This window comes from Neophocaena asiaeorientalis, unplaced genomic scaffold, assembly GCF_003031525.2.
Source record: "Neophocaena asiaeorientalis asiaeorientalis breed wild unplaced genomic scaffold, Neophocaena_asiaeorientalis_V1.1 scaffold36, whole genome shotgun sequence".
Lineage (NCBI taxonomy): Eukaryota > Metazoa > Chordata > Mammalia > Artiodactyla > Phocoenidae > Neophocaena > Neophocaena asiaeorientalis.
This window is the reverse complement of record NW_020174149.1, coordinates 4,418,805-4,430,774: the sequence shown is the minus strand read 5'-3', so window position 1 is coordinate 4,430,774 and position 11,970 is coordinate 4,418,805. Positions and strand designations below refer to the sequence as shown.

Here is an 11,970-nt window from a genome sequence, read left to right as displayed (position 1 = left end):
ACTTGAAGGCTAGTGGGATTTGATTGCAGGACTTCAACAGGACTGGGGGAAACAGAGACTCCACTCTTGGAGGGCACACACAAAGTAGGGTGCACACCAGGACCCAGGGGGAAGGAGCAGTGATACCATAAGAGACTGAACCAGACCTACCTGCTAGTGTTGGAGGGTCTCCTGCAGAGGTGGGGGGTGACTGTGTCTCGCCGTGGGGACAAGGACACTGGCAGCAGAATTTCTGGGAAGTACTCCTTGGCATGAGCCCCCCCAGAGTCCGCCATTAGCCCTACCAAAGAGCCCAGGTAGGCTCCACTGTTGCGTTGCCTCAGGCCAAACAACCAGCAGGGATAGCAAAGATCAATAAAACTAAAAGCTGGTTCTTTGAGAAGATAAACAAAATTGATAAAGCATTAACCAGACTCATCAAGAAAAAGAGGGACAGGACTCAAATCAATAAAATTAGAAATGAAAAAGGAGAAGTTACAACAGACGCTGCAGAAATACAAAGCATCCTAAGAGACTACTACAAGCAACTCTATGCCAATAAAATCGACAACCTGGAAGAAATGGACAAATTCTTAGAAAGGTATAACCTTCCAAGACTGAACCAGGAAGAAACAGAAATATGAACACTAATCACAAGTAATGAATTTGAAATCGTGATTAAAAATCTTTCAAGAGGGCTGCCTTGGTGGCGCAGTTGTTGAGAGTCCGCCTGCCGATGCAGGGGACACGGGTTCGTGCCCCGGTCTGGGAAGATCCCACATGCTGTGGAGCGGCTGGGCCCGTGAGCCATGGCCACTGGGCCTGCACGTCCGGAGCCTGTGCTCCGCAACAGTAGAGGCCACAACAGTGAGAGGGCCACGTACCGCTAACAAACAAACAAACAAATAAACAAAATCTTCCAAGAAACAAAAGTCCAGGACCAGATGGCTTCACAGGTGAATTCTATCAAACTTTTAGAAAACAGCTAACACCCATCATTCTCAAACTCTTCCCAAAAATTGCGGAGGAAGGAACACTCCCAAACTCATTCTATAAGGCCACCATCACCTGATACCAAAACCAGACAAACATACTACAAAAAAAAGAAAATTACAGAGCAATACCACTGATGAATATAGATGCAAAAATCCTCAACAAAATACTTGCAAACAGAATCCAACAACACGTTAAAAGCATCATACACCATGATCAAGTGGGATTTATGCCAGGGATGCAAGGATTCTTCAATATATGCAAATCAATCAATGTGATAAACCATATTAACAAATTGAAGAATAAAAACCATATGATCATCTCAATAGATGCAGAAACAGCTTTCAACAAAATTCAACACCCATTTATGATAAAAACCCTCCAGAAAGTGGGCATAGGGGGAACCTACCTCAACATAATAAAGTCCATATACGACATACCATAGCAAACATCATTCTATCTCTTCAGAACATCTACAAATAACAAATGCTGGAGAGGGTGTGGAGAAAAGGGAACCCTCTTGCACTGTTGGTGGGAATGTAAATTCTTACAGCCACTGTGGAGAACAGTATGGAGGTTCCTTAAAAAACTAACAATAGAATTACCATATGATCCAGCAATCCCACTACTGGGCATATACCCAGAGAAAACCATAATTCAAAAAGACACATGCACCCCAATGTTCATTGCAGCACTATTTACAATAGCCAGCTCATGGAAGCAACCTAAATGCCCATCGACAGACGAATGGATAAAGAAGATGTTGTACATATATACAATGGAATATTACTCAGTCATAAAAAGGAACGAAATTGGGTCATTTGCTGAGACATGGATGGATCCAGAGACTGTCATACAGAGTGAAGTAAGTCAGAAAGAGAAAAACAAATATCATATATTAACGCATATATGTGGAATCTAGAAAAATGGTACAGATGAACCAGTTTGCAGGGCAGAAATAGAGACACAGATGTAGAGAACAAACGTATGGACACTAAGGGGGGAAAGCGGCGGAGTGGTGGGGGTCGTGGTGGGATGAATTGGGAGATTGGGATTGACATGTATACACTGATGTGTATTAAATTGATAATGAATAAGAACCTGCTGTATGAAAAAATTAAATTAAAAACTTTTTAAAACTAGGGTCAATTAAGTTTGATTGAATTAGTCCCAGCTAATTCTCTTCTTTTCTGCATCACCATCAAGTTTCTCAGCAGTCCAACCACGTGGGCTGGGAGTATGGACAGAGAACACGTTACCAGCCCCTCCTGCAGCCCACCTCTGCTCATGGTTACTCATTCACCTTGGGAGAAAAGAAAGCATTTATCCAGCAACAGTCCAGGATGGAATGTCTTGAAGGCCATGTGCCGTCCTCTATTGTTTTCTCTCTTTCCTCCTGACCTAACTCCACTAGGCTGTGGAGGATGAGACTGGAGAATGATGGTAAAGATACGCCATTCATAATCAAAAACAGCAACCCAACAAAAAATAACTGATTGTTAACTATGGCACCAGACACTATACAAAGACTATAACATGAAAGATCTCATCTCATCCTCAAGATAGCCCCAATATGGAAATAGCGTCCAAGGTCACGCAGCTAGTAAGTGAAGGAGCCAGGGTCCAAACCCAGCTAGGTACCACACAGTACCTGCCTACATCTAACACGGCATCCAAGCTACATGCTTAGAGATAAATGCTTAAAAGATAGCAATGAGTGGAGAATATCAACCAACACATTGAGTTATTAATGTCTCAAATGTTTTAGGGATGTCAGGTTGGGGGCAGGGTTCTGTCTATACATGAACTGGGAAAGCCAACAACCAAACATCTGGAATTGACTTTTTCATCCTCAGAAAGGAGGTAATGTTGAGAGAAGTGTAGTGCCTTCATATGACCTCTTTAGGGTCATTAGCTATAAAGGAGGACCCCCAGGAATAACTAGAGGACAACAAAAATCCAATTCAGTGAGCAATCACTGAGAGCCCACTGTGTGATGGTTCTAGGATTGGTCCTGGCGAGGGTTAAGTCACACTCCCTGAGTCCTAAGACCTAAAGATGTCCAGACACAGATATGAAACAGTTTGCTTCTAATGCAAAGTTCACTGTATGTGCCCAAAAAAATAGCACTGGTAACAGGATTACAGGAAGGAGGACAGTGGAGAGAGAGAAGCTTCACGAAGAACGTAGCACTTGATGAGCCCTCGATGCTTGCATGAGGACAAGAAGAGAAAACAGGACCAGCCTGGGGTGATTAAGAAGCAGCACCACATGGGACTTCCCTGGCGGTCCGGTGGTTAGGACGCCGAGCTTCCATTGCAGGGGGCACGGGTTCAATCCCCGGTTGGGGAACTAAGATCCCGCAAGCCACATGGCATGTCCAAAAATTTTAAAAAGCAGCAGCACCACCACTTTCAGTATACCTAGGGGTCCAGTCAACCAAGAGTGAAGGGACTGTGTTGGCAGAATATCACAAGGAGGTAAGTCTGGAAGAGCTTCAGTGGGCATCCTAGGATGGGGAAGTCCTGAATGATGAGAGGAGGAATGCTGACTTCTGTTAGAAGGCAGGGGTGTAGTACACGGAAGCCTGCCACGATGGTGATGACTCATCTGGGGATGGGGTGGAAGATGGATTGGTAGGCCGTGAGCTTCATCACAGGGCTGCTGGAATGCACCGGCCAGCAGGAGAGATCATGAACTCAAGGTGGGAGGGGTGATGGCCAAGTGCATTTGAAAATAACAAGAAGCAGAGCCCAGAGGATTTGGGGGGCAGTGAAATCATTCCGTGTGATACTATAATGGTGGACACATCATATACTTGTCAAAATCCAGAGTGTACAACACTATGAGTTAAATGAACTTCAATGTAAAGTGTGGACTTTGGGTGACCATGATGTGTCAGTACAGGTTCATTGACTGTAATGACATATGTACACTCCGATGCTGAAGTTGATAATGGGAGAGGGGAGGCAGGCAGGACATAGGATGTCTCTGTATTTTCCCTCAGTTTTGCTGTGAACCTAAAACTGCTCTCAAAAATCAAGTCTAGGGACTTCCCTGGTGGCGCAGTGGTTAAGAATCCGCCTGCCAATGCAACGGACTTGGGTTCGAGCCCTGGTCCAGGAAGATCCCACATGCCACGTAACAGCTAAGCCCGTGCGCCACAACTACTAACCCTGTGCTCTAGAGCCCACGGGCCGCAACTACTGAGCCCACATGCCACAACTACTGAAGCCCGTGCGCCTAGAGCCCATGCTCCGTAACAAGAGAAGCCACCGCAATGAGAAGCCCGTGCACTACAACGAAGAGTAGCCTCCTCTCGCAGCAACTAGAGGAAGCCCGCGCGCAGCAACGAAGACCCAACGCAGCCATAAATAAATAAATAAATAAATACGAAATGGTCATCTAAAAATAAATAAATAAATAACAACCAAAAAAAAAAAATCAAGTCTATTAGGAACTTCCCTGGTGGTCCAGTGGTTAGGACTCTGTGCTTCCACTGCAGGGGGCCCCAGTTCAATCCCTGGTCGGGGAACTAAGATCCCACAAGCTGTGCAGCCAAAAAAAAAAATCAAGTTTATTGAAAAAGATGTACGTAACAAGAATAACTTGAAGACAGAGCATGATGGAAGAAAGGGAGTCAAGGATGACTCACCAGCCAGGTGACTGGAAGAAGGCTGGGGTCATAGGCAATGGGGAAGTTGGAAAGGAGGTCTGTTTTTAGAGGTAAGAGAGAAAGAAGCTGAGTTCAGTTGGAAACAAGCTAGGATGATGATGGACATCCACATGGAACAGTCTTCAGGCTCCTGGAGAACAGTTTGGGGCTGAGATAAGAAAAGGGTACAGGCATGCAAATTGGAGACAAAAGTCGGCATTAAATGTTCCCCTTTTAAACTGAGTGATAAATTCTCTTTCAAAAAGGAAATCACTGCAACACACTGGAAATAGTCTTCCCACCAAGCTCACCACCTCTGTCACAAAGAGCTGCCACTGGGGAGGCAAGTTCAATTACATGGGAAGACAGCAGCACCAGGGGTAGTGATCTACTGGTCAAGTCAACTCTGCCCAACGTGACATCAGTCCAGATAGGAAGAACTGGCAAGTCATCTGAGGGGCCAGCAAGAAGGGAGATTTCACTTTTGAGCAAGGAGTGTCCGCCTAACAGGAGTAGGAAGGGCACAGTGAATGCCAAAAAGCCTGGCTGCGAATTCTTGTTCTGCCTCTTGCCCAGGGAAATTCTTTCACGTCTCTGTGCCTTAGCTTCCTCATCTGTAAAATGAGGATAAGAGCCTGCGTCATGGATCCACTGTAAAGATAGATCACATGAGCGAATGTGGAGGTACGCACCTAGAGCTCACTGTGTCAGCTACTGTCACTGCTCATTATTGTCTAGATTCTTCCAAGACCCTTGAAGGGGGAAATGCTGAGGTCTCTTCCTGATGATCACAGAGCACTGTGCCTTTTTAAAAATGTCCCCTTCAAGTATCTGATTTGTCAGGTGGGACAGTAATATTTACAGGAGCAGAATATTTTAAATCTATATGCTCTGAAACAGCCCACACAGTGAAGCACACACCTTGGCCATTCCCTGCGGCACACACTTACCCAGGGGTGTCCAATGCCTGGCCTTGACCCAAGAAGGCTGAGATAAGACATAGAGAAAGTCCTTTTAAAAGTGAGTAAAATGCCAAACTTATTATTCCTTAAACTATCTGCCCGAAGCACTGACTGCAATCCTAGGCATCTGATTCATATCTGTCCACAGACTCAGTTTGGCAAAGTTCTCAAAACAGAGGTCACATTTTTTCAAGGTTTCCCAACCGTCAGAGAAATGAGCTGGCTACAAAAAGCCAGCGACCAGTCTGTGCCTCCCTGTAAAAGGTTAAGTTGATTTCCTGGTGTAGGAATTTTCACGTGCACCTGGGCAGAAGGAGTCCCGATTCTCGGGGTCTGATCACCCAGGGATAGCCCACAGAAAGGCTCCACGTCTCCTGCCCTGACACACCAGAACCCAGGGCTGTGGGAACACCTGCATTCTCCTCAGCTGTCCCAAATGCCACTCTACAGCAAACAGAGCCACTGTGTCAGTGAGAAAGGGGAGGATAATTATCAGTAATAGAAACCTCCTTCCTGTGTATTGTGTTTATCATTTCTAAGAAGCATAGTTTCCCTACGTACAATGCCCCCTGCTCTGTTCCGCACTTGGAACCATTTGGGTTTGTAAGTCTGAGAGGAACTGGGGAGCATCCATAGTCATCAAAATAAAGAGAAAAGACCCTGGAGCTCATGGGAAAGGGAGGAGGGGGAGGGGCAGGGCTGAGAGACCGAGAGAGGGACCCAGGAGAAAGTGGAAGGTCAGGAGCCCCGCAAGGTGACTGCTCCACTAGCTTAGCAAAGTCCTCTGAACCAGCAAGCACGTGGTGGGGTGGATTTCTCCATCAACATGTCAGGGCTGTCACCAAGGTAAACCAGAAAGAACACGTGAGCCCTCCCCCAACACACAGCCCAGGGAATTAGCAGCAAACCTGGGAGGCCTTTGGAATTCCCTGGGCCATGGGCTCGTGGGTTCTCACCAAGGTTAATTGGTTCTCTAAGGAACAAGGACTGGCAGGCCCTCAGATGACACCTAGGTTAGAAGAGAATGTGTCTTTCTTCTCCAAAACTAAAGATAGTCTAATTTTACTATTTAACATCTAAGCACCAGAGGAATGCACTGAAAAGACTGAAGGGACATCCACTCCAGCTTGCTTGGTTCAGCAAGGACAGGTGCCCTACACTGATGACAGCCCTTTAAGGTTCTGGGCCCCTGAGGCTTGAGTTGCGTGCATCCTTCCATGTTTTCTCTGATGCCCAGGGAACTTTGGCCAAATGCTGCAGGAGCCTCAGTGGAATCAGGGAAGCATAAAAAGGCCAAAAAAAAAAAAAATGTATTACTTTTGGTCATTGTTCTGTAAGGTTAAAATCATTTCAAAATTAGAAGTTTTTTTTTGTTTTTTTTTTTTTTTTTGGCGGTACACGGGCCTCTCACTGTTGTGGCCTCTCCCGTTGTGGAGCACAGGCTCCGGACGCGCAGGCTCAGCGGCCATGGCTCACGGGCCCAGCCGCTCCGCGGCATGTGGGATCTTCCCCGACTGGGGCACGAACCCGTGTCCCCTGCATCGGCAGGCGGACTCTCAACCACTGCGCCACCAGGGAAGCCCCAAAATTTAGATTTTTAAAAATAGGAATCTACTGATGAAATCCTCCATACTACTAACCCCTTTCAATTCCACTGCCCAAACATAATCAGTCTACAGATTAGGGGCATATCCTTATAGACTATTTTTTCCCCCCAAAAATGAGATCATAATATACCTACTGCTCTGTACTTTGCTTTCATTACTTAATATATAATAGACACTCTCCATATCAGCTCATTTATAGCAATTTCCTCCTTTGTTCAAGGAGGCAAGTATTTCTGAGGGATAAAGTCCTAGAAGGGGAACTGATACATCAGAAAGTATGCAAAGTTTTAAATGTTATAAATACTGCCAAAGTGCCTTTCCAAAAAGTTGTACCAATTTACACTCCCCAGAGAAGTATATAGTGACAATCTATTTTCCCATACCCTCACCATGGTTGCTTTTTTCTTTCTTTTTTTTTTTTTAATTTTTAAAATTTATTTGGCTGAGCCAGATCTTAGTTGCAGCACACGGGATCTTCATTGCCACGTGCAGGATCTTTAGTTGTGGCATGCAGGATCTAGTTCCCTAACCAGGGATCGAACCCAGGCCGCTGCACTGAAAGTGCAGAGTCTTAACTTCTGCGCCACCAGGGAAGTCCCACCACGGCTGCTTTTAATCCACGCTTACCTGATATTAATGAGGTTTAGGACTAAACCTTTCTAATAAGACTAAATATTAGTCCTATTTAGTCACTGGGGCATCAAGCTTTGGCTAAGAGGTGGCCTGGCTTCCCAGTGATTCACACCCTCCCCTTAATCTCAGACTTACTGGAATTTTGCTTGAATTTACAAATCTCTCAGCAAAAACTTTCCAACACTACAATTCTACCAAGAGGCCTAAACGGCCTCCTTGTGCCTCAACCAATGCATGTTCTGACTCTTTCCAAGTCTTTTCCCCAAATTTTATCCTCTTGGCTTGTGTTTTTCAGCATTGTAGATTCCCATCCTAAATCACCGTAGAGTGGTTCAGCTAACAAGATGGCATGCCAAGGATGATATATTTTGATGGCGCTTCCAGGAAGCTTTGCTGGTCTCTCCCACAGTGGGGAAGCCTAGTGGGAGAGTTGGGCGTCTTTTGGCATTTCGTAATTTATTCACCTGCCACCACTCATTCCAAAAGGAGATATTGGGGTGTGATGGAAAGAATATGAGACTGGAAGTCAGGAGACCTGAGTTTTAGTCCCCTTCCTACTTCTAATTAGCTGCGTAGTTCAGATTAAACTGTGCTGCCTCTCCACTGGGCCTCATTTGTAAAACGAGATTATTGGACTAGAATAGTCATTATTAACCTTTCTTTCTACCATGGGTGACCCTTTAAGAATCTAAAGTTGTGCATTCTCACCCCCAGAATAATACATGCTTGCACAAGAGTATGAAATCATACATTTTCAGGGAGTTCACAGACTCCCGAAAGCCTATCTCTGTATTCCCAGGGTCAAGATCACTGAGACCTACCATAAGCTTTTAAAAAATAACAGAGAATACAACAGAAATGTATGCAGAATCACAAAACCTTAAGTGAAGTTGAATCATTTCCAGAACTAAAAGCGTCTCCTCCGCAGAGACTGGGAGGAGGAAGTGGCTACTTAGGGAAAAATAAATGAAAATGCCAATTAAGAGCTGCCCTTGATTGAGGTCTGGCTAAGCCCTTTACCTACATTCACAGAGGAGTGGCTAAGGGAGAGTACCCATTCCAGAGCCAGGCTGCCTCATTCAAATCATGGCTCCATCATTTACTAATTGACTTAGGCTCTGTGCCTGTTCCTTCTTCTGTTATTTAAAAAAAAAAAAAAAAAAAAAAAAGGAAAGAAAAGAAAAGAAAAAAGGAGGCGAGGATTAAAACAATACCTATCTGAAGGATTGTTAATATACATATGGTATTTTAAACCAGGCCTGGCACACACTAAGCCCTAAATAACTATTCCATATTATAGAAATCTGGGACGCACTTGCTGAGTGGTTAAGATTGTGAGCTGAAGAGTTTAGGAAAGCCATAGATATCTTGATAACTCATTTTCTCCCAGATGTAAACAGAATCTGCTTCAGAAGTTTGTTGTAAGGATTCAAATGTATAGACACCAAGGGGGGAGAGCGGCGGGGGGATGAATTGGGAGATTTGGATTCACATGTATACACTAATATGTATAAAATAGATAACTAATAAGAACCTGCTGTATAAAAAAATAAATAAATTTCACACACACACAAAAGAAGTTTGTTGTAAGGATTAATGAGCCTGCCACATAAAAACTCTTTTCACAATGCCTAGCACATAATCAGTGCTCATTAAATGTCAACTAATGTTATGAACAATTCTGGGAGGCAAGGATTATCAGTTCCTTTTTTTTATCTCTGAATAAAGGATAAATCAGACTTTGAGAGTTAAGTGCCCTGCTGACAGTACCTCAGTTAGCAAATGATTATCCCAGATTTCAACACTAATGAGTCTGAAACCAGAAGCTGTAACCACTACCACATATAACCTCTTAGTTTGAACAGGGCTTAGAGAACATAAAAGCTGATTCATACCTACTAGATTCTAAGAGAGAAAAAAAAAAGATGTTGGTGATAACAGTTCAAAATGCAGGGTATTCTCCATGGAGGTCAACCGTGACTTTGGCCAAAAGCCCTCCTTTGCCACTCTTAAAAATGGAAGACTGCAAAGGCTGGACCCTGGTCTCAGTCAATTCTAAACCCCTCGCAAGTGGTTCTTAAACCACAGCCCTGACACCAAAAGAGGAAAAAGAAGCCATTTCCCATAAGAGCTGAACTAACAAACTGAGCCCTCTAAAATGAAAGTAGAGACCCTAAGGCTGAGAGGAGCTATTATTAAGAATGTTCCAAGGGAGGGTGGGAGGGAGACGCAAGAGGGAGGAGATATGGGGATATATGTGTACGTATAGCTGATTCACTTTGTTATAAAGCAGAAACTAACACACCATTGTAAAGCAATGATACTCCAATAAAGATGTTAAAAAAAAAAGAAAAAAGAATGCTCCAAAATCAAGTAGAAATGCTGCAGTAGAACACAACATTAGTCTTTAAACAACAAACTTCTATGTGGGAAAAAATGAAGGTGTTTATTTCTATGTTTGGATACCAAGATCCGGGAGGCCTTCCCTTAAGTAAAACAAGAGGAAGTTACCACAGCCCTGTATGGTGGGGGGAGAAGCAGAATGCCAGTCAGTCAAGAGACATCTGGTGAGAAGCAGTGTCACCTGAGCAAGAAGTCCCCACTCTCAACACCAATTTCCTCCCTAGTGCAATAGTCACCTCGGAAATGAGAATAAAATAGACAGGCAGGCAAAACGGTGATCCAGTGAAATACAGGTCAGTGCTAATCACCTTACTTCACATCTCATATATATTTACTTCTGGATGTATTTTATTTTGTATCTTTATTCAAAACAGTCCCATTAGGCAACCTTAAATCTCCCATGCCTTAAAAAAAAAAAAAGGGCCTTAGGACTAGGCATCACTGGAAGGGATGGTAGAAGCAGGAGAAGCACCTCACTCACCTCCATTCTCAGACTGAGGCACCCCAGCTGAGTTTGGTCCAAGGATGCAGCGGCCAGTTCTCCCCAGTGGCTTCACTCACCCAGCCCACTCCCAGGGGAGAAGAGGTTGTTTATGTATTCCAAGCCTACACCCACCTCAGGCCCCCAGGGGTTGGGAGGACGCTGGAGTCAGAAGTCCGCCAGAATCTAGGCCTGTTTGTTCTCCCACCCGGCTGAACAGCTGAACGACTCTCCTCCCTGAGGCCTTAGTTTCCCATCCCTCAAATGAAAGGTTTGAAGGAGATCACATGAAAGCCTCCTTCCTGCTTTCTAATTCCATTATTCTTACACGTAAACGTGCCTTGCAGAAATAGAAGCCCTTCCTTTCAAGCAGGACGTGTGGCTCTACGTCCCCGTGACCATTCCCCTCAATCACCTGCAGACCGTCTTACAGAAGTATAATGCATCAGAGAACAAACGTATGGACACCAAGGGGGGAAAGCGGCGGGGTGGGGTGGTGGGATGAACTGGGAGATTTTGATTGACATTTATACAGTAATATGTATAAAATAGATAATGAACAAGAATCTGCTGTATAAAAATTAATTAAATTAAATTTTTTAAAAAAAGAAGTATGATGCATCAGAACTGAAAAACAGGCTGTTGCTTTCCCGTGGCACCAGACCTAATAATCAGTCAACGTGGATTTTCTCTCGGGCCTTTTCCCGCAATCCCACAATCCCACGAAAACCCTCTGCGTACCCCTCCCAATTTCTAAACTCAAAGCTACCCTTTCGTGAATTAAAAAATACCCACCCACAACCCGGCCTGGCGTAAGGTGCCTCAGCACTTTTCCTAGCATCCAGGATTCCACCTCTGCCCCACCCTCTCCCCGGGGTGCCTTTTTAGCCGGATCGATCCGATCCTTGCCCTCCCCTGGCAAACAGGCCGACCAATTTCTCCTCCCCGGCTGGAAAGAAGGCAGCGCCCGGCTCCAATCCCAGGAGACCCAAACCTCTTCCCAGCCCGCAGGGAGTGGCACCTGGTCGCAGCAGGAAGGGCCCCACGCCTCGGGAAAGGAAGGGAAAGGGCGGCCGGCTCGCTCCCAGCAGCGATCCTCCCCCCGGCGGCGCAGGCGAGGCCTCCCCAGCAGGTCTCCTGTCACTTACGGGCTGCACCTCCGGGCAGAGCCTGGCACAGCAGGACCGGCGGGCCGGCGGGCAGGCGGGCGGCGGAGTTTGCTGACTCAAAGGCGCGTCGGAGGCGGCGGCGGGCGCA

At 45.4% G+C, this 11,970-nt stretch overlaps 1 protein-coding gene across 3 annotated transcripts in view; it reads right to left on the bottom strand.

The window, feature by feature from the left end:
* SNX10 (sorting nexin 10) overlaps positions 1-11,970 on the bottom strand; it is a 69,452-nt gene that overhangs the window by 57,197 nt on the left and 285 nt on the right. Inside the window, exon 1 of one of the 3 annotated variants that reach the window (XM_024755075.1) lies at positions 11,862-11,955. The exons of 1 other annotated variant lie outside the window; for it this stretch is intronic. The gene's annotated coding sequence lies outside the window, so the exon portion shown is untranslated. One more of the 3 variants, XM_024755076.1, reaches the window with a different exon arrangement.